This window comes from Gracilinanus agilis, chromosome 2 (assembly GCF_016433145.1).
Source record: "Gracilinanus agilis isolate LMUSP501 chromosome 2, AgileGrace, whole genome shotgun sequence".
NCBI classification, from domain to species: Eukaryota; Metazoa; Chordata; class Mammalia; order Didelphimorphia; family Didelphidae; genus Gracilinanus; species Gracilinanus agilis.
The window spans coordinates 96,475,433-96,498,690 of NC_058131.1; positions in this window are offsets into that span (position 1 = coordinate 96,475,433).

Below are 23,258 nucleotides of genomic sequence, written 5' to 3' on the forward strand. Positions count from 1 at the left end.
ATATATATATATATAGCTTAGAACTAGAAGGGTTATGTTACCCAAAAATGAGGTTTTCTGTGAGAGAAAGCGGGTTTTACAAAATAGCAGATTCACAATGCACATTCAAACAGAGTACCATAATTTCCAATAGCACATTTTAAAACAATAAATAATGATGTTCAAAATCATATACTTGTTACAGCCTGTAACCCTTGGCAAATGCTGTTATTGCTTCCATAGCAAATTCTGATATTTAAAAAAAGAAACCTTCTGGATAAGAATATACAGGAGCTCCTTGGCTTCCTGTTTTAAAAAAAATCCTGGGTAGGAATGCGTCTACCCATTCCAGGCAATAATATCTCTTATAATAAAATATATAAAAGCTTTATCCTTTAAGACATGTGCTCTATAAGATGTTCATAGGTGGTACATATAACCACATTATTTCTGATACAGTAAGCTTTAAGTAAATTAGGAAATATAATAACATCATAAGCAGAAACTTCATTAGCGTAAAATGATTCAGTGCAACAGGAAAATCAACGAAATAAGCAAGATTAATTTACAAAACTAATTAGCAATATACAGTAAGATACAGTCTTTTTAAAACAGAAATAAAGCTCATTCAGTTCCGAGGTTTTAAAAGTTCACCCCTGGTTTCAATTTAAGGTTCTTTTGATTGAGTTCTGCTGAGTTTAAGGGTTTTTTTTTCCAAGTTCAAAGTTCTGAGCAGTTATGGGGGTGAATATTTCTCCCCTGAGTTCAGTTTTTAATCACAAGCAAGTCTGAATAGGCCGTTGTGCCGATTAAGGGTAAACGCTAGTTGATAGGTCCAGACGCTATCGTCCACGTGGGCTCGGGGTTATTGGAGAAAAGCTCAGGAAAACTACCCACGTGTAGAGTCTGTGTGGGTGGCTAAATTAGGTCTTTAGAGAAACACGTGGAAGGCTAGAATGTCTCCTATAAGAAAGTAGAGAGAAAGGGGAATATACCCAAATTGTTAGCGGCAGGAACTGAAGCAGTCTCTGGAGGTCGAGATCTCGGCAAGTCAGGACTGGGTTCCTTCCCGGAAATCTCAGGAAAAGCAGCTCGGGGTTTTGGAGTGGAACGATGGCTTGCAGGCTTTCAGCTCGGCAGGAATGGAGATCAAGTCAGGAGTCAGGAGATCGGCTGCAAGACGAAACTGGCTGGGCACCGGCAGTCCATCAGTGCCAGCAAGGGCCACCAGGCCCGGGGCATTGAGCAAAATAATTCGCAGCCCAGCGCCAATTAAAACCATTGTCTCTCTTCCCCGTAAAACAGCCTCTAGGCTGGGGAAAATCGGGAGAGGACTGAGCAAGGAAAAAAATCGCTTCTGAGACTCGGGGTCCCAAAGCCGCATGGCTTTTTCCTCTTAGACTATCCAGAAAATTGAAAATTTGATTTCCAAACTTCGTAAGGTTGCCAAAATTATAAATATTAAAAATGATAAAGGTTGATATAATAATATAAATTAGTATTTTAATTAAAGCCATGCTGATAGATAAGTTATTAGACCACACGCTTGTAAGCATTCAAAACTGCCGCCTCCATTACTGTCTCCTGTCTGCTGGCCAAGAGCCTACTGGCAAAGAGACCACTCCCTCCTAACCCAGGAGATTTAAGCTCTTCCCTGGGTCAAGACGTCAGCCTCCCCAAGCCCAAAGACCCGGAAACGGAAACCAGTTGGACCATGTTGGATCACGGGAAATGTAGTTTTGATACATTTCCCTTGTCCATAGAAATATATACACTTTTAGATGGCATTCCCAAATTTCACTTTTACAGTTGACAAAGACTGGCGTATTTGTGTTTGTATTATTTTTACCCAAGTGTGATCCAGAGGGAGAAATACTTTGAACAATTCTGATAGAATTGGTAGAGAACAGCTTTTGGCAGAGATTCAGAAAACAAAGGAGTCTTCCTAACACCTACATACCACCATGAAACTGTAATAATTAAAATTATGAGGCTGCTAGTAGCTTTATAGCTTTATTAAATCAAAGGAGTAGTAAAGAGAGGGAAAGATAGGAGAGAGTTAGTGAATTACTTATCTTACTAATCCAGTGATGGGCAAACTACGGCCCCCTGAAATCACTTTGACTTTGGGGTTCAAGTGCTAATACCAGGCAGCTGGATGGTGCGTAGTGTTGAACTTGGAAACAGGAAGACCCGAGTTCCAGTTCTGTCTCAGTTACTTAGCTGTGTGATTCTGGACAAGTAATTTAACCTTCCTCAGCCTCAGTATATGTATCTGTAAAGTTGTGAAATTAATTATTGATTGATTAATAGTTGAGTTTTATTCATCGCAGTACTAACCATTGTAATCAATTTCTTAAGGCTTAGATTCTGAAATATTTTGTGTAGGTCTTGGTAGTATGATATTTGATAGGAGATTATACAGGCAGTTCACAGCAGTCGTGCTCCTTGAGGGAGATAAAGAAGATAGATGGGCGACCTGGTTTTTCCCCTAGCACTGGATGTCTCTGGTATAGGGTGGGTGAGTGGGGATCTTGTCACAAAGCTTTCCAGAGACTAACTCTATGCTTTTTCTGTGGCTATGGACTTCGGAGACTTCCTTTTGCAAGTTAGAATAATTATGAATCAGAGGAAGAACTGTGGGAGGAGAAACACAGAGGAAAAACAACTGCTTGAACACATGGACTGATGGGGATATTATTGGGGACATAGACACTAAAGGATAACTCTAGTCCAAGTATCAATAATATGGAATTAGGTCTTGATCAATGATACATGTAAAACCCGGTGGAATTGTGCATGGCTATGGGGGGTTAGGGGAGGTTTGGGGAGAGGGAAAGAACATGAAACGTAACTAGGGGAAAATATTCAAAATAAAAATATAATTAAAAAATAAAATAGAATAATTATGAATCAATCATAGACTTTGTTTAGTTTGCATTGCTGGACCCTATATAACCACCAAAGTGTATAAAAAGCTACACTGATGGTAAGGTGGGTCCTTGCCAATAAATAAATTATGCTTGAACTCTACTGTAGATTTTTACCTTGATAATTGGCTATTGTAAGGTTAAAAATCGACATCCAAATACTCCAAGTATTATAGTTAATAAGATTTATTAATTATAACTTAAAGTGAGGGAAGAAATGCCTCAGTAAAGAAAGCCACCTTTCCCAGCCTCGAGTGAGAGAAGTTACACCAAACTTATAAACATTACATAAGGATGCTACATGCATGAAGAAGGGAAAAGGGTTCTGGGAGATGAAGCCCAAAGGTTCAAGATTTTCTAATTACACACAATCCTATATGGGACCTAAGTGATAGGACCTCCACTCCAGAAGTATTTCTCCCAGAAAAATCTCTCTTCAGGGAGGCCACCTTGTAGGATGAACTGCCTCCTCAGCCTTGAACCAAACTTTCTCTGAAATGAGGTAAACTAAGTCATTGTCCAGAAAACCTGTTTTTCCCTGGGGAAAAGTAGAAATCAAGTATGAGCCTTCCTGTGAAGGCCAGACAGCTCAAAAATAACATTCACATGAGAAAATAACTCCCAACAGCTGTCTCACAGTCCAGGGTAAAAGATAAGAGTGGAAAGCCCCACGCTACCAACTTCTAGACAATAAAAGTTTGCTTCAAGGCTATGTAATGAACATTATTCTCTTTGTATCTTGAACCCTCTAAAACTGCATTTTAATTTCAGTTCTGGGCAGCCTTCACTAGGAAGGTTGCCCTGGCCAGCTAGGTACGTTTATTAATCAATAGATTAATAAATAAATATTGGTTCCATTAATTTGAACTTCTGGGTGTCTGGACTTGTTATCTGAGGTACCCCACTTCATCTCTGAGCTAAAGTAAGCTTCTGAGTAAGAGATATAAACCAGCCAGAAGTTTTCTGCTAGGTATTTAATTATCTTTGATAAAGAAAAGAGAAACTTTCTATAGAGAGAGCATTTTCCCTTACTAGGAGGGAAGAGATTTATTTTCTAGCAGTTCAAAGAATTCAATTCTTAGACAGTTTTTGTACAAAGCAGAATTTATGACAGAGGCCTCTTAAAAATAATTGTGCACATCAAGCATTTAGCCCCAAACTCTAAATTATAACAGGAAGAGCTGAGAAAAGTTTGTAATACTAGAAATCACTTATCAAAGTGACAGTTTACCAAGAAAATGTAGGACTCAGCTGGAAAGATAAAATTTTAAGTAATAATTTGGCCATTTCCCAAAACAATTGAAGCAGTCTTCAGTATTTCCTTATTAGCCTTATAAGTCATGAACTTCAAGTCCAGCTCCACACAAAAATCAGTATGTTGTAGGGGCAGCTGGGTAGCTCAGTAGATTGAGAGTCAGACCTAGAGACAGGAGGTCCTGGGTTCAAATCCGACCTCAGACACTTCCCAGCTGTGTGACCCTGGGCAAGTCACTTGACCCCCATTGCCCACCCTTATCACTCTTCCACCTAGGAGCCAAGACACAGAAGTTAAGGGTTAAAAAAAATTAAAAAAAAAAATCAGTATGTTGTAAGTATGATGCAGTGACCACAGTTCCAAAAGGAAGGGCCACTGGTTTATTTATTTATTTTAAAGTATTTTTACAGGATTCATGTTCTTTTCCTCCCTCCTCCCAGAGCTAACAAACAATTCCACTGGGTTATACATGTAGCATCACTCAATATCAATTTCCATAGTATTCATTTTTGTAATAATGTTTTAAAACCTAAACCCCAAATCCTATGGCCATATAAACAAATGATAAATCATATGTTTTCTTTCTGTGTTTCTACTCCCACAGTTCTTTCTCTTGATGTTCCTCACTGCTTCTTAAAGGGCCCATTTTTGACTATCATGTTCTAACTGTACCTTTCTCTTTTGCTCCTCCATTCTATTCCTCCTCTACTCTGGTAAGAGACCTAATCTCTTTCAGACAAGAAAGATGGGCAGATGGTAGTTTTTCTCTCCAAAAGAGATTTATACTTACTGTCATCCAGTCCAAAAATATGACACTCTTAAGATTCTGTCTTGTTATTCCAGAAATCAGTTCATGTTCTTTATGAAAGTTGAGATGTCAGACTGATAACATTAGTGAATACATTTGATTTAGTTGAATCTAAAAATTAGCACGTTAAGGATTCCTATTAATTTAAAATCATTAGAAAATTAACTTCTCTTCTAATTACTCCACAGACTTCAATGAAGGAACTATGCATTTGTAAGCTTTTAAGAACTCCAAAATATGACAGTATGCAATTAATTGGTTTTGTGTAACAAAAATTTGTGCTAAATTATTGAGAACAAAATTCAATAGAGTAAAGATTAAATCTGTAGAAAGACTTTTTTTTCCCCTAACTCTTATCTTCCATCTTAGATTGATTGATTCTAAGGCAGAAGAATGGTAAGGGGTAGGCTATGGGGGTTAAGTGACTTGCCCAGGATCACACAGCTAGAAAGTATCTGAGGCAAGATTTGAAACCACAACCTCCTGCCTCTAAACCTGACTCTCAATCCACTAAGCCACATAGCTGCCCACTATAGAAATTCTTAAAGACTAAAAAAATTAACCAAACAAGAGAAAGTAAGGGAAATGTTGGATAAGGAAATAAGAAAAATCCAAGCCCACTGGAGGGACATAAAAAGAAAGGAAGGAAGGAAGTTTAAGCAAGTAGGGATGAAAGATGGGTTGAAAGCTGGGGTCTGTTTGTCCTAAAACAGTATAAAAGAAAGATTTGAGAGTAAATGGTTTTATAGTTTTGAAAAATGAGATTTGAGGAAGAGTTTTGATCTAGGTTTGCCATTACTGGGCTAGGCAATGGGAGTTAAGTGACTTGCCCAGGGTCACACAGCTAGGAAATGTCTGAGGTCAAATTTGAACCAGGTCTCTAGGCCTCACTCTCAATCCACTGAGCCACCCAGCTACCCCACTCTTGTGCCTCTTGATAAAGAACCTGGGTTCAAATTAGTATTTGCCTGGCACTTAATAAGTGTTTTTTTAATTATTGGGGGAGGGGGGGAAGAGAAGAAAAGCCATGGGCTAGATGATAATACAACTAGGTGGAATTGGGGCAGGCTGAAAGGCCAGATCTGTCCTTCTAGTCTGATTTGTGACAAATATTTTTCAGCCAATCTGAAAGAAAATAAAAAACAAAGATCCAAGTCAATAACAGGTTTATTAAGAGAGACCAGTATGCCCCAGCAAAGCTGGGTCATTCGGCTTCCTCCCACCCAAGACAATCAAGAATTTTCTTTTATATACCCCCAAATTTGGGGTATGTAACTTATTTTAATATTCATATTTATATTTACATATGTAATATAATAATTGGCATTATATAAATAAAATGTATCTATGTGGTTTATTTTTAATATTCTTGTTTTATATTTATATAATATGTTTGATATTATATAAATAAAAATATTTTTATATTCATATAATAGTATGTTGCTATATTAATTAATAGTTAATAATATTTCTATATTAATACAACATAATGTTGGTGTAGTATAATAGTTAATATTTACTATATGAATATATTTAATATTTTTCTGACAATGGGTGGGAGATACATTTTCTGGCCATGGGTAGGGAGATACATTTCTGAGGAGACATCTCAGCTTCTTATTGAGTCCTCATTAGTTAGGATGGTTCTTAGGCTGGTATGTTAGGTCAGTCAGGAGAAGTCCAAGGCTACCATCATTCCTTTGGATATGCCTTGTAGGGTTGGTAGGCCTTCTGCTTAGAGGGAACAAACCTTCTTATTCAAGCCCTTCTTTTAGTGAGACACACAATTGCAAAATGCTGGCTTATAGAAAGTTAACAGAAAAAAAATAGCTAAATATATTGCATTCATTTTGTTCAATAATCTTATAAAAATATAGTTCCTGTAATTCTGTTAATCGATACTCAATTATTAACCCAGATGAATCACTTTCCTTGGCTAAATATTGATTCATTCTAGTATGTGGGATCTTAAATTTAAAAGGTTCAGGTATTATTCTCTTCAGATGTCAGCTTGGAAGGGAATCACTGGAAAGAGCACTGGGAATCTGGGCTTGTCCTGTGGGTCTTAATTGTTTTATGAGGGGGCAGCTGGGTGGCTCAGTGGAGACTGAGGTGATGTGACCCCAGGCCCTTCCCAGCAGTGTGACCCCTTAGGTTGAGCCCTTATCTCTCTTCTGCCAGGAAGCTGAGATTCAGTATCTGTTCTAAGACAAGATAAGGGGTTTTGTTTGTTTTTTTTAATTGTCTTATGTATAATACCTATTATGGTAAAGCTCTTCATTAGCATGTTAAGACAATCGATTCCTCAAACAGATCAAGTTTTGGAAATATTCCCTTCTTTATGTCAATTATTTATATTTATTGATATGTGGGTATAAATGAATATATTTATACCAATTCGAATATAAATACTCCAGTTTGCCTTCCATTTATATTTGTTCTGAACCTGTCATGTCATTTCTTGACATCTTACCTCTACCTGTCTTACTACTAATATTTGGATATTCAGTCTTGATAATTCCTATTCTATAAAGCTCATCCTCTCAGAGAGTTGAGAACATGTCCTTATTAAAGCAAATTAAACTCAAAACAGTCAAATAATTAGGAGAGAGATAAAGATGGACTGAATCTTCCTAAATCCACTCATCTCTGCTGCAGCCTTTTTTCACCAATCTTTCAATTACTCCTACCAGGTTGCCTAGGTTTTATATGAAGACTTTCTTTTTCTTTTAAAGAATTTATTTTGGGGGGGCAGCTGGGTGGCTCAGTGGATTGAGAGCCAGACCTAGAGGCTGGAGGTCCTAGGGGCATGGACATGGTAACCCCAAAACTATAGAAGTGTTTCAGGCAAACTATAAGCAGGGAAATCCTTTGCTTCCTTCTATCCTTGTGACTCCCAACCCCAAAACATCTGATAACTCCCATAAGACCCAGAGAGGATTATCCTCCTTGGATCTTCCTTTAGATTTGAGATGGACAGAGAGATACACCTCCTGGATATCATCAACTTGTATCTCCAACATCCATCTATCCTCTAAACTAGGAGGGTCACCCCTATGTCTTCAGGCAAACCTCCCCTGCTCATGCTTCAGTGCATACCTCTCTAGAGTCATGTCTTCACTGCTGTAAAGAGTATAAAGACCCCAGAACTGATGATAGCAGAGAACAGCTTTCCATCTATGCTGTTCCTCCCAGGATCATTGCTCTTTTTACTTTTAAGCTAAGTTTGGAGTCTTGTATTCTTGCAAAAGGTATCCTTCCCGAACCCAGAGGTTCACTGTTGTAACCTACTACGTGAGGGGGTTCTGCACCCCATAACGTTAATAAGTAGCCAATGATCTCATCACAGACAGTAGTAGATATAATCTAATCCTAAATCTTATCTTAGAAGTTTCTCCCATACCATCTACTTCTCTCACAGGTAGTCTATCTCCTGGCTGGAATCTTCCTTTTCTTGTCTCCATGTAAGCCAATCAGTTGTCCTTTCTTTTCTTTATCCCCCAAAGTGTATATAAGACCCTAAATCCTTCAGTTCATTGGAAGTTCCCATGAGAATATTCCCGGGTGCAAATCCCTGCTTGTGGGGCCTTTTCCCAGAGACGGTGGTCCCAGAGTCCCGGAGCTTGGCTCTGGCCAGTGCAGGGAATGTGTGCGACTCTGTGTGGTGGCTGTGAGAACTTGTCTGATTAAAGACTCACTCTTGGTAACTACTTAAATGGTTCTATTTTTCCAAGTTGACTCTATCTACTTCAAAATGTATTCAGAGTTCATCAAGTTCTCTTTCTAGAGAAGGATTCATATTTTTCATCTTGAGTCCTTTGGAATCATCTTAGGTTGTTGTATTGATGATGATGTGGGCTGACAAATGAGCAGTAAGGGGCGGTAATAGCAACAGGACCCTCCTTTAAAATCTTGCATTTCTCCCTTGTTAGCACTAATTAAACATCAGGGGCAAAACCTGTAGTTTCAGGATTAGTCAAGCATGAATTATAGATTATTCAATTATCCTCTCTGTGTAGTAGATCTGTAATATTCTATACTAGGCATCAGCTTTGTATCTTTATTTTATTAATTGCTTATACTGTTCTTGAAAATAATTTACCTATAGTTGCCCCCCAGGGTACCACATCTGGTTCCATGTACCTGTGGTGATCCTCCAATGGACCACACCATGTTCCCACTCTGGAAGGGGCAGCAGGAGCTCTCCCTGACAAATGATGGCAAGCTGGACGAAGGAGGAATGTGGAGCCTGCGCACTGGGGACTCTGGCACTCCAGAAGAATCCCCCAATCTTGCCCACGCTCCTTATTCCCTATGGCAACAAAGCCCAAAATATACCTCCATCTGAGTTTGGAAAGGGAGATGCTAAGCTACCAGACCCCAATAAATACACTGACCCTGCTCCACAGGGTATGGAAGCTCTGTTCCTGGGAGGAAGTTGCTCCCCTATAGTGGAGCTGTTACCCTGTCCTATGAGCTCCAAAGAGGCTATTCTCCTAGCCCCTAGGCTTATCCATCAGCCCAAGGCTACCTGATTAGCCCCCAGACTATTCCACCAGCTATTCTACCATCATAAACCACCTCTTTTTTTTTTCAAATAAAATTCTTTTCTTACTTCTGGATTCAACAGAGTTTGAGTCTGCCATTCTTGGGGCAGGCAAGACCCTGCTACAAACTTGAGTGTTTCTCTCACATCAATTCGAGTAGCTAAGTCTTTCACAGTGGATCATCACAATATTGCTCTTACTGTGTCCAGTATTTTCCTGGTTCTGCTCATTTCACTCTGCATAAATTCAGAAACCATGGCCCTCATCATTTCTTAAAGCACAATAGAATGCTGTCGCAACCATATGCTAGAACTCCTTCAGCCCTTCCCCAATGGTTGGGCATCCTCTCCATTTCCAATTTTTTGCCAGTAGAAAAAGAGCTGCCATAAATCATTTTTTGAACAAATAATGTTGTGGGGGGGCTTGAGGTGAACCCCTGGGGTTTGGAAAGGGTACTTTTTGCAAGGATGTAAAACTCTGAAACTTAGCTTACAAATAAGAGAAATGTATTCATTTAGAAGGTAATGTTGAATCTGGACAGGAGGATGCCTCCTGGGTGGAACAGCATAGATGGAAAGCTGTTCCCTGCTGTCATCAGTTTTGGGGTCTTTATACTCTTTACAACAGTGAAGACGTGATTCTAAAGAGGTATGCACTGAAGCATGGGCAGGGAGGAGGTTTGCCTGAAGACATAGGGGTCACCCTCCTAGTTTAGAGAATAGATGGATGTTGGAGATACAAGATGATGAGGTGCATTTTTCTGTCCATCTAAAGGAAGATCCAAGGAGGATAATCCTTTCAGGCTCTTATGGGAGTTATCAGATGTTTTGGGTTGGGAGCCACAAGGTTAGAAGGAAGCAAAGGATTTCCCTGATTATAGTTTTCCTGAAACACTTCTATAGTTTTGGGGGTACCATGCCCATGCCAATAGGATCTTTTCTCTTTAATTTGATCTCTTTGGGATGCAGGCCTACTAGTGATATTGCTGTGGCTAAGTTTTATAGTCGTATTAACCAATCTGAGAGGTATGAGGTGGTAGCTCAGAACTGTTTTAATTTACACTTCTCTAATCAACAATAATTTTTTCATATTACAAATAAGATACCTTTGATTTCTCCTTTGGAAAACTGCCTGCTTAGATCTTTTGACCATCTTCCAACTGAGAAATAACTTTTATTTTTACGAATTTGACTCAGTACCAGATATATTTGAGAACTGAAGCCTTTATCAGAGAAATTTTGCTGTGAACGTTTTCAATTTTATTTGAAATTTAATTTTTTTTGAATTTGAAATATTTGAAATTTCAATTTCAAAATTATTACTTCATTGTCTATGGTGCCTTTTAGCAAAATGCAGTTCCCTTGATTATCTCTTTAAATTAGGTCTGGTTTTGCTTTTACTTTGCTGAGATTATGATGATTATCCTTGTCTTTTTTAATAAATCCTTGCCTTAGAATCAATAGTGTGTATTGATTACAAGGCAGAGAAGGACTAGGGCTAGGCAGTGGGGGTTATGTGACTTGCCCCGGGGTCATTCAGCTAGGAAGTATCCATCCAGCTGCCCCATCCTTGCTTTTTTTTTTTTTAACCTCAATTGTCACAGACTTATTGCATGATTTCCTGGCTTGCCTGGAAGACATAAAGTGGAAATAAGATTTCATAAGGAGTGGCTTGAAATAAGTGGTTTTGTTTTGTATGTCTCTGATTTATCATGCAACATTGTATATTATAATTACCAGCATTTATCTTTCTTTAGTGTTCTTTATTCCTCTCAAGGCTGTGCTCCCAACTTTCCTCCCAAACTTTCTTTTCAAAGCTCTAGAATCGTATTTGAAATTCACTCCAGCCCTGAACTTCATACACAGCCTCCCACTTTAGATGGTGTGGATCTGCTCAGAACCTCCTTTTGAAGGATCCTGCCTGGCCCCATGGCTTCATTCCTCTCCAGGCTGCCCTCTTGACCTTCCACCTGAATTTTCCCTACAATCCCTCCCCTAAAGGAAGTCTTCATCCTTCCCCACCCCAACCCTACATTCCTGCTTCTCCCATTAGAATGTAAGATTCGGAGTAAGAACTGCCTCTTTTTTGGCTTGTGATTTTATCTCCAGCTCTTAAGGAAGTGTTTGACACATAATAAGTACCTTTTATTTATTTGTTTTTTAAAAACAATCAATACTGTGTGTTGGTTCCAAGGCAGAAGAGAGGTAAGGGCTAGGCAATGGAAGTCACAGAGCTAGGAAGTGTCTGAGTCCAGATTTGAATCCTGGTCCTCCCACCCAGGCCTGGCTCTCAACCCACTAAGCCGCCAAGCTTCCCCCCCACTTTTTTTTTTTTTTAAACCCTTAACTTTCGGTATATTGTCTCATAGGTGGAAGAGTGGTAAGGGTGGGCAATGGGGGTCAAGTGACTTGCCCAGGGTCACACAGCTGGGAAGTGACTGAGGCCAGATTTGAACCTAGGACCTCCTGTCTCTAGGCCTGACTCTAAATCCACTGAGCTACCCAGCTGCCCCCCAACTTTTTTTTTTAAGACAGAAGAGCATCTAGGGCTAGACAATCAGTCTTAAGTGGCATGCCCAGGGTCGTAAAGATTTGAACACAATTCTTCCCAACTCCAGGTTTGACACTCTATCCATGGTGCAACCTGGCTGCCCCTTAAAATAATTATAATAAAGGATATTAAGGTCAGCTAAGGTGGCTCGGTGGATAGAGTGCCAGGTCAGGAGGAGCTGGACTCAAATCTGGCCTCAGATACTTCCTACCTGAATGACCTTGGGCAAGTCATTTATCTTTTTTTTTTTAAACCCTTAACTTCTGTGTATTGACTTATAGGTGGAAGAGTGGTAAGGATAGGCAATGGGGGTCAAGAGACTTGCCCAGGGTCACACAGCTGGGAAGTGTCTGAGACCAGATTTGAACCTAGGACCTCCCATCTCTAGGCCAGGCTCTCAATCCACTGAGCTACCCAGTTTCCCCTTGGGCAAGTCATTTAACCTAGTTTGCCTAGCTCTTGCAAGGTCTTACAGAAAATAGGGGGTTAAAAAAAATAAAACATTTTTAATTAGGGTCAAAAGTTTACAATCTAGAGTTTGCTGATAGCACCAGGTATTGTGGCATTCCAATGAGATGGCCAGAAAGAGGTGTTAAAATAGTCTTGTGGAGGGTGGGGACAGCCTGGTTACCAGAGTTCACATAAATTTGGGCCAGACAGGGGAGTAATGTCCTCTTTTAAAGTTGGTCCCTAGCTGGGGGCAGCTGGGTAGCTCAGTGGATTGAGAGTGAAGCCTAGAGATGGGAGATCCTAAATTCAAATCTGGCCTCGGACACTTCCTTGCTGTGTGACCCTGGGCAAGTCACTTAACCCCTATTTTCTAGTCCTTACACCTCTTCTGCCTTGGAACCAATATTGATTCCAAGATGGAAGGTAAAGGTTAATAAAAATAGATAAATACATAAAAAAATTTTTAAATAATTTTAAAAGCTTATATCCTTTTGGAGAAGACAACATGAAAAGAACTAGGTACATATAAGACATATGCAGATATTATAATAGAGATAGGCAAATATCCCTAGGCAAAAGAAAGTAGTTTTTGGAATGTGTTAAGACCAATTCATAGTCAATTCAGTCATCTGCCTTTGATTTCATTGTTCTAGTACTCTGGGAAGGGCCAACCCAAAGATTTTATGTCCAAAGTTCACTATTGTCACCCATAGTTGGGTACTTGTTTTGGTAACAACTGGGTTGTTGTTTTGGTCTGTGATCTCACTGATGTAGAAAACTCCCACTGGAAAACTACCTTCATCCATGGAGATTTAGCAACTAATCTGTAATTTAAAGTCTGAGGTTTATCTGGGACCGGGAGAGGTAAAGTGAGGCACCATGGCTAATACTTGTCAGATTTTGTTTTGTCATTTGGAATTTCCTTGACAAAGATGCTGGTGTGGTTTGCCATTTCCTTCTCCAGCTTGTTTTAGGTGAGGAAACTGAAGCAAACCGGGTTAATTGTCTTGCCCAAAGTCACACTGCTAGTAACTATCTGAGGCTATATTTGAACTCAGATCTTCCTGACTCCAGGTCCACTAGTTTATCCGCTGTGCCATATTAGCTGCCCCATCCACGTCAGGGGTAGGACCTAGACCCAGCTTTTTCTTCCTAATTCCAGCTCTCTATAAGACACTATACCACACCATCTCCACTTTATTCGTGTTTTATCAGTCCTGCTAAATCACGAGCTATTGGTGTAATACAAGGTCCTTAACTGACAAGTTAAGCTCTAGAGCTGCTCGCTATTCCTTCCAGATTCCTTGAAACCTCCTTTAGTAATCAGTTCTACGAATCATAGCCTGCCCCACCACCAAAACCACAGCTTTTAGTGGAAAGGATACTGGGCTTGAAGTCAGGGGAGACCTGGCTTCCTATTAAACCTCTGCCACTTACCAGTTGTATGGCCCTGGGAAAATCATTTAACTTCTTGGACAAATGAGATAAAGAGTTCAAACCTTACTAATTAATTAATTTTTAATTTAATTTAATTATAGCCATATTTATTAAGTGCCTACTGTGGGGAAACTATATTGCATTCTTTGAACCTAGCCCTTGTGAGAAATAATTTGACCCCTACCCTATTTTAGTAGACCCATGCCCATCTTAAATCCATCATTTAAGAAAATTTTTATTTTTAAATATTTTTCCATGTTTCCAGGATTCGTTTTCTTTCCCTTCCCTTTTCCCTCCCTACTCCCAGAGCCAACAAGCAATTCCACTGGGTTGTACAACATGTTATCACTTAATACCTATTTCCATATTATTAATTAAATCCATCATTTTATCTCTATGATTAGTTATAATCAGTATTATTTAGGTTGTGGTGGTTCCATAGAGATCACGATTAGTTACTTATTATCAACAAAAAATAAGCAGAAGCAACTAGTTATAGTTCATAGTTGAATAGTCATTGGCTCAGAGCTCTGCCTCAGGTTTTTTTATTTGTAAATTGGAGAATTGTAATTAATTAATTGATTGATTTGATTTTTAACAACCCTGCTTGGCTGAGAACCCAAAATGTTTGCTTAGAAAATAGCCAAGTACAATTCTTAACTTGGAACCTAGGCCCATGGCGAAACTATGGCACACATGCCAGAGAATGCCAGAGGAGTCTGCTCCCCTCCCCCTCTCCACACATGCCTGAGGACATTTCTCACATGACCTGCCTCTCTGCCCAGAAGCCCAATGGGAGCACTTCCACCCTCCCTATCTGGGGTAAGGAGTGGGGACTCACATGTGGTATGAGGGTTGCCATTTGGGCACCTGGTCTCTAAAAGGTTCGCCATCACTGACCTAAGCTTTTCTGACCAGAAACTCCTTCAGCTCCAAAGATCCATATAAAGAGTTTTCTCCAGCTGTATATCTCAAGTGATCCATGTGTCTTCTCTGGAAACTGTCTCATGCTGGCTAATCAGTTGCTGTTTCCTTGCTTCTTTGAATCCTAGATGATGTCTTCCTCTTTTTTTCAGCTCTCTCCTCTGTTGAATGACTTAATAAACTTCTTTCTAAATTATAGTATTTCAGTTTTTTAGTTTTGTTCTCAGTCTTACACTTGTATTTATAAGGTGATGTTAAACACCGGCAATACAAAGAGAAAATGGGAAGTAGTCCCTCTCTTCAAGGAAATTACATTCATTATAATAACTACACAAAAAAACCTATATGTCTCTTATTATTGTTATTATTACTACCATTACAGACCAAGGCAGCCATAGCAATCCAAAAGCAAAATTGTGTTCAGGGCTCTTTCTTACTTCTTTTTTTTTCATTAAAATTTTTTTAAACCCTTACCTTCCATCTTGGAATCAATACTGTATATTAGTTCCAAGGCAGAAGAGTGATAAGGGCTAGGCAATGGAGGTTAAGTGACTTGCCCAGGGTTGCACAGCTAGGAAGTGTCTGAGGTAAAATTTGAACCTAGGACCTCCTGTCTCTAGGCCTGGCTCTCCATCCTCTGAGCTACTCAGCTACCCCTACTTCAAAATAATTTGTCACACAAACTCTGTTCCTCTCAGGCAAAGCTTTTATTATAGTTAGCTGGGAGTCGTGGCCTTGGCTGGTAGAGGTAGAAGCTGGGGAGAAACGCAGAACCACTTAAATGGTCAGAAAGAATAAGCTTTTAATCAGGACAAGAGTCAGTGCTCAAGATTCAGCTACCACCCAGAGTCAAGGGCTTATTACCACCTAGAGCCAGAGCTCTGGGACTCCAGGAACACTGTCTCGGAAACACACCGCCAAAGGAGATTTTCCAAGCTCAATAGAACTTGGGGTCTTATATACCTTTTGGGTAATTAAGGACAGAAAACACATACTGACTGGTTACAAGCAGGCTTGGGAAAGAGGCTGTCGCCAGAGGCAGGGGCACCAGGGAGTGGACTGAGATACAAAGGGAGAAACTTCTAAGACAAAAAGGGTGATGGAGGTCCTATTCAGGATGCTTAATGGATGCTCTGTGATCCATGATTCAGTCTAAGACAAGGTCAGCCTGGGACTTCCCTCAAGGTAAGTTCCAAAGGGACAGGGGCAAACTTGGGGCTTCCTAAAACACAGTGGAAAAGGAGAATAGAATTTTTGAGAAAAAAAAAAATCAAAATCCTTCTGCCCCCTCCCCTGGGCTAGGCTTAAGGAGAAAGACAGATGCCCCTGGGTAGCTCTACAAAGCAGGAACTAATGGAATTTTTCCTAACAGATATTCATTGGAGGGAGCCAAGTGTCCTGATAACCCCTGACCCCTGATATGTGCTTTTGCCAGGACCTGTCTAGTTCCCATAAGGTAGTTTATTAATGGTGCTGGGTAACAATTAGTGCCTTACCCCAGAGGTCCCAATCCTCATCTATCTCTCTGATGCCAGGGGTTCTAGTCCCCTTCAAAATATAACCAACAAAAATAACATTGTGTAATACCCGGAGTACATTCTCACACATGTCAGTTCCTAAGAAGATATCTGAGGATCAAAATATTTTGTAGGCTTGTGTCTATTCAAATATAGCTACGTATATAGTTCACAAGCTTCTTGGAATTATGGACTTTTATCAGCCAGTCTAAGGATAGCAGTAGTTCACAGAAATGCATTTAATCAAATGAAAAAGAAAAAGAGACCTAGAAATCTCACTCCTAACCTACACTTAAACCTGGGGCGCGCTTTCCTACAATGACACACAGTCAGTGACCAGAGCACACATTCGTCTAAAGAATGGGGCACACATTTAAGTAGTCCAGCACAAACCAGGCCCCTTGCCTGGGACAGTCAGCTCAAGTTTCTGAAGCTTCCAGGTCAAGGCTGTCTTCTGGTGCTGTTATTATAGCACTCCGGCTAGGTTTATTTACCTCCAGACATGACTCTTTCTTGGGCTTTTCTCACTGCTTTCACCCGCTGGGATTCAGCTGGATTCTATATTTTTTCTCCATTAGAGAATAAATAAACAAACTCTTTTGGTTGAGAGCCCAGAAGCTAAGCTTTAGCTCTTTCAGAAAATTGAAAGCCTCACAGATAGACTAAAAAAAAAAAATTTTCTTTTAATGAAAAGAGGTTAGTCAGTCTCCTAGAAACTTAGCCCCAGGGACTAGGCTCTTTTTTTTTTTTTTTTTTTTAACCATTACCTTCCATCTTAGTATCAATACTGCCTATTGGTTCCAAGTCAGAAGAACCAGGAAGGCTAGGCAATATTTGCCCAGGGTCACACAGCTAAGATGTGCCTGAGGTCAAATTTGAACCCGGGGCTTCCTGTCTATAGGCTAGGCTCTCAATCCACTGAGCCACCCAGCTGCCCTGAGACTAAGGGAAAATGGGATGGAGCTTTTCAGTATTTATATATGTAGATATCTATATATAATAATATGGAATATAATTAATAACACAACATTATCATATCATTAATTAATTTACTAATCAATAATTCTTATTATTAAATATATTTGTTTAATAATAAGGTAAAAATAATTAGTAACACTATGTTATTAATATAATGTATACAATATATCATACTTAATATTATTTAATTTGTTGATCTATAATAAATATATTTGACAATATAAGTATTATAATAAATATTAATAAATTGGTGATATAATTATATTTTGTTACTAATTATATTCTATATTATTCTATATTATATTTTGAAAATATAAATATTTTAAAATCCTTCTGTGAGTTGGTAGTATTGATAACTCTGTCCTGAACTTTCATCTGACTAATCTGATGGGGTTGGGAATTCACTATGGCTTCTCTTTTACAGTTTTATGTGGATCTTGTGTCGCCAAACCTCATTTTAGGGGACTCTTGTCAAGGAAACCTTAAAGCTAGGTGGAAGTTGGGTTATGTCACTCATTTTTGTTGGTGGGGCACTCCCAGGATTAACATTCAAATATCTCAGCTGAGAATAAGAGTAAAAGGAGGCCAGGTCTTTGTTCTTCACCCACCCAGCCCACTTTCTTGACTTTTACATGCAAATAACAAAATAATCCTCCAAGACTTTGAGCCACTATAATCACCCAGAAGAAATCACTTTGTAGATTCCTTATCTGTCTCTGTGGAAGGACTCACGCCTGGACTCTGGGATGCCTTCTCAATTCCAACTAATTCCCAGAGAATGTGGAAAAAAAAGTCTCTTCAAATTCAAGGTCTAGTCCAGTGGCCAAAACTCATTATTTAGTAACATCACCCTCAGAGTTGATTCTATGGAAGATTCTGGAATTACTGGAACTCCAAGGTTTAGGGGTGGTAGCATAGTATAGTAGAAAAATCTCTGGAGTCCTCAGATCCCTCCCAACTCTGATGTTTACTCTCTAAGAGACCTTGGGCAAGTCACATCCCTCATTTACAAGATAAGAATTTTGGAGATAGATATCTTGCCAGATCTTTTGGCTGTTTCTGGCCAAAGTTTTGTCTTGTTATTCTTGGAGCCTGGTTTCTTAAATTTTCCACCTTGGGGAAGATTGGTGAGAAAGATATCAAAGTCCTCACCTAATGACACCATCATTTTGTAGCCAAATGTATAGCTTTCTGGAAAATGTTTCTTACTTTCTAGGGATTTCTACTGTCTGGGGATATTCTTTTTTTTGAATAATATTTTATTTTTTCCTCAATTACATGTAAAATAATCTTTTACTATTTATTAATTTTTTAAAAATTTAAGTCCAAATTCTCTCCCTCCTTTCCTTACTCTGTTAACTTAGATAAAACGCAGAACTATTAAATAGTCATAAAATCACTCTTTAATCAAGGGAAAGGGGGATGAAGGCTACCTGGCCTCTTATGCAGAGCTGCGCCTAGTGCAGAGTCTAAAGGAACACTGCTTCGCTCTGCTCCCTGATCCCCCTGGGAGTGCCACCATGCTAGATGACGACTCCTTGGAACAAAGGAAATTGGGGAACTTATATACCATTTGGGAAGATCCAGGGGCTGGGAAAGATGATTGACATTATACAGACAGGATACAATCAAGCTAGAGAAAGGGATCATAGCTAGAGGCTAGGGTGTAGGGGAAAGGGGCTGCTTACACAATGGATACTAAAAGATGGTCCCTGCCCAGTTGTGTCTTCCAGGGAAGTGTCTTTGATACAACGGGGAAGACTACCTAGGACAAAAGGGTATTTAGCATTTACCCAGGGGTCCATTATTCAGTCTGCAACTGCTAGCCTGAGATTCCCTTCAGGGTGGATTTCCATGGGAACAGGGAACAAGCACTAGCTTTGGGGGTCTCCAACCTACAAACTATTTCTAAACTTGGGGTTCATCATACCTCACTAAGCTACAAGTTTGGGAACTCTAGATTCCATGTTGACACCTCTCCCCTCTCCCTTCCCTGAAATAGTATAACTCCAGAAATGTATCCAATCTGCAATGAAACAACTGAAGCAGAGCTCTGAGACAATAACTATTTAATTAGCAGGACCTGGACCCCTCCAACAAACAGAATCCCAGATCATCCTCTCCTACCTTCTCCAGAGTACAGCTTTTATTCCCTTTATTGTCCAGTCCCATGTTTGGTCAATCTAAGCTTTAGAGAGGGACAGTGCTGGGCTCCAAACTCTGGGTACATCCCCTAGCTACCAAACAGTAGCAACCAGCTCATCCATCCCACTTTATCATCAGGTCTGCTTTTTCTTTTTCTTTTTCTTTTTTTTAATTCTCTTTTCTTTTTTAGAAAAATTTTCCATGGTTACATGATTCATGTTCTTACTTTCCCCTTCACTCCCCATTACCCCCCGCCATAGCTGACACGTATTTCCACTGGTTTTAACATGTGTCATCTATCAAGACCTATTTCCATATTATTGATAGTTGCATTGATGTGGTCATTTCGAGTCTACATCCCCGACCATGTCTGCATCAACCCATGTGTTCAAGCAGTTGCTTTTCTTCTGTATTTCCACTCCTGCAGTCCTTCCTCTGAATGTGGGTAGCGTTCTTTTCCATAAATCCCTCAGAATTGTCCTGGGTCATTGCATTGCTGCTAGTACAGAAGTTCATTACATTCTATTTTACCACAATGTATCAGTCTCTGTGTACAGTGTTCTTCTGGCTCTGTTCCTTTCACTCTACATCAATTCCTGGAGGTCCTTCAAGTTCACATGGAATTCCTCCAGTTTATTATTCCTTTGAGCACAGTAGTATTCCATTACCAGCATATACCACAATTTGTTCAGCCATTCTCCAATTGAAGGGCATACCCTTGCTTTCCAGTTTTTTCAACAGACTCATTTTAGTTTATTTTAGTTTAGGTGACCCAGCTTGCTTAATAAGGGTAACCAAGGAAGCAATAACAGATGGAAGGACTTTTTTCTATTTAATATATCTTGGGCCATTTCACTGAGGCTTCTGACATTTTGGGTGGAAGCTCCCTTTAAGCTATATTGACTAAGCTAAAATCTGATATAGAACTCCTGGGGAAAAAAGACTCTTGTTTCTAATAATCATTAGACCACAGGCTACAACTGCAACTATGACTAGCTACTTCTAATTACTGTTTGTTAATAAGTTGCTGATCACTATTCTGGTAGAATCACAATAAACTAGATAATACTGATTAGAAGTAATCATAGGGATAAAATTATTTAAGATGGGCAGGGTTCTACTGAAATTGAGGAGTCAAATTATTCCTCACAAGAGTAAGAAATCAGATATAGATTTTTATATGTTCAATCATGTAAAACATTTTTCCATATTATTCATTTTTTGGAAGAGGTCTCAAACAAAAAAAAGAAGAAAGAAAATGAAATCCAGTATGTTTTGGTCTGTATTCAGACTTCCATCAGTCCTTTCTCTGGAGTCAGATGACATTTTTCATCATGAACCTCTGGGATTGTCTTGGATCACTGTATTACTCAGAATAACTAGGTCATTCACAGTTGTTCATCAAAAAATATTGCTGTTACTGTGAAAAATGTTCTGGTTTTGCTCATTTTACTTTGCATCAGTTCATGTAAGTCTTTTTGGGTTTTGCCAAAATCATTCTGCTTATCATTTCTTGTATCACAATAGTATTCCATTACAATCTTATACCACAATTTGTTCAGCCATTCTCCATTTGAGGAACAAACTCTCAATTTTCAATTCTTTGCTATCATCTAAAGTTAATAATAAATTATAAGTAATTTATACATTATGTAAAAATAAATTTATAAATTATATATAAATAAAATCACAAATAAACATAAAAATAAATAAATTAATTAATAATAAATATTTTTGTACAAATAGGTCTTCCCCACCCCACCCATCCCCTTTTTAAAATCTCTTTGGAAATATGAAGTGGTATTCTTGATCAAAGGATATTCACAGTTTTAGAGCCTTTTGAGCATAGTAATTCCAAATTGTTCTCTAGAATGGTTGGATCAGATCACAACTCTACCAACAGTGCATTCATGTCCCAACTTTCTTGTATCCCCTCCAACATTTATTGTTTTCTTTTTCTGTTAAATTGGCCAATCTGATAGATATGAGGCAGTACTTCAGAATTGTTTTAATTTGCATTTCTCTAAACAAGAGTGATTTAGAATTTTTTTTTCATATGACTATGGATAGCTTTGATTTCTTTATCTGGAAACTGCCTGTTCATATTCTTTGACCATTTATCAGTTGGAGAATGACATATTTTTATAAATTTGACTCATTACTGTATATACTTGAGAAATGAGATCTTTATCAGAGATATTTACAGTAAAAATTCTCCCCCTTCAGCTTTATGCTTTCCTTCTAGTCTTTGTTGCATTGATTTTGTTCATACAAACCCTTTTTAATTTAATATAATAAAAATTATGCATTTCATATCCTAAAATATAATATAATGCAGTAATCTGTCTTATATCCTATCTCGTTTGTCCAAAATTCTTCTCTTATCCATAGATCTGACAGACAAGCTATTCCATGCTACCCTTAATTTGTTTAAGGTACCCATGTTGACCTTTCTTGGTATACAGTGTGAGATGTTGGTCTATCCTCAGAAATATTTTGTCCCAAAAGCTTGGATCTTTTCAATTTATCAAATACTAAATTCATTATGGGTATTCTTGATTTATTTATTTTATTAATTCTTATTATTTTGGGGGAGAGGGAAGCTAGTGGTACATGTTGGGTCCGAAGTCAAAAAGACTCATCTTCCAGAGTTCAAATCTAGCTTTAGACACTTATTAGCTGTGTGACCCTGGACAAATCACTTAAGCCTGCTTACCTTGGTTTCTTCATCTGCAAAATGTGCTAGAGAAAGCAATGGCAAACCACTCCAATATCTTTGTCAAGAAAGGGGTCACAAATAGCCCCACACAATTGAAATGACTAAACATTTTTGGAGGGGGCATGCATCATTTCTCCTAATTAGGAGATTATTGAGCTGGCTAAAACCTGTCCCTTGGAATATGAAAATTTACTTAAGGCCTCAACATTCCTGAGATCAGAAGCCAGAAGAAGAATCTCATTTCTCCATTTCTCCCTGACTCCTTATTCAACCCATCATGAACCCTTTAAATATAGTGTTATTTTTAAAAATGATAAAGGCTGATATAATGAAGGAAAATAGTATTTTAATTAAAGCCATGCTGATAGAGATAAATTGACCACGCACCTGGCTAAGATCTATTCAAAATGCCTGCCAGTACCTATCTCCTTCCATCTTGTCTGTCTCGTACACCAGCAAGCCCGCTCAGGGAGCCAAAGAGATTGTCTCAAGCCGCTGCGCTATACGTTGGTTCCCGTTGTCTGACGTTATCACATCAGAAACCGGAAACCCTTTGGATCACAGGAAATATAGTTCCAAGGTCCCCCACATGTCCACAGGAAGTTTGTCAAACACTACATATCTTGAGGCTCAATACTTCAAAATAGAACCCCAGTACTTTTAAATAACACAATAGTTTAAGCTGTAGTCTAATTATTTTACCTAAAGAATCTTTTAAACTATGTTTGTTTCCTTAGGAGATATATGAAATTATGATTTTGCTTAACTAAGTTTGTTCAACACTGAAGGAAGCATGGGATTATGAATCTATTGATTTTTTTTTTATGTTCATGGCCTAAGGAAATATATGAGATTGCAACATATTAAAGAATTAGTTCTCTGTCACTCTGATATAATATTATCTATAAGAAGCCTTGCTATGGGGGCAGCTGGGTAGCTCAGTGGATTGAGAGTCAGGCCTAGAGACGGGAGGTCCTAGGTTCAAATCCGGCCTCAGATACTTCCCTGCTATGTGGCCC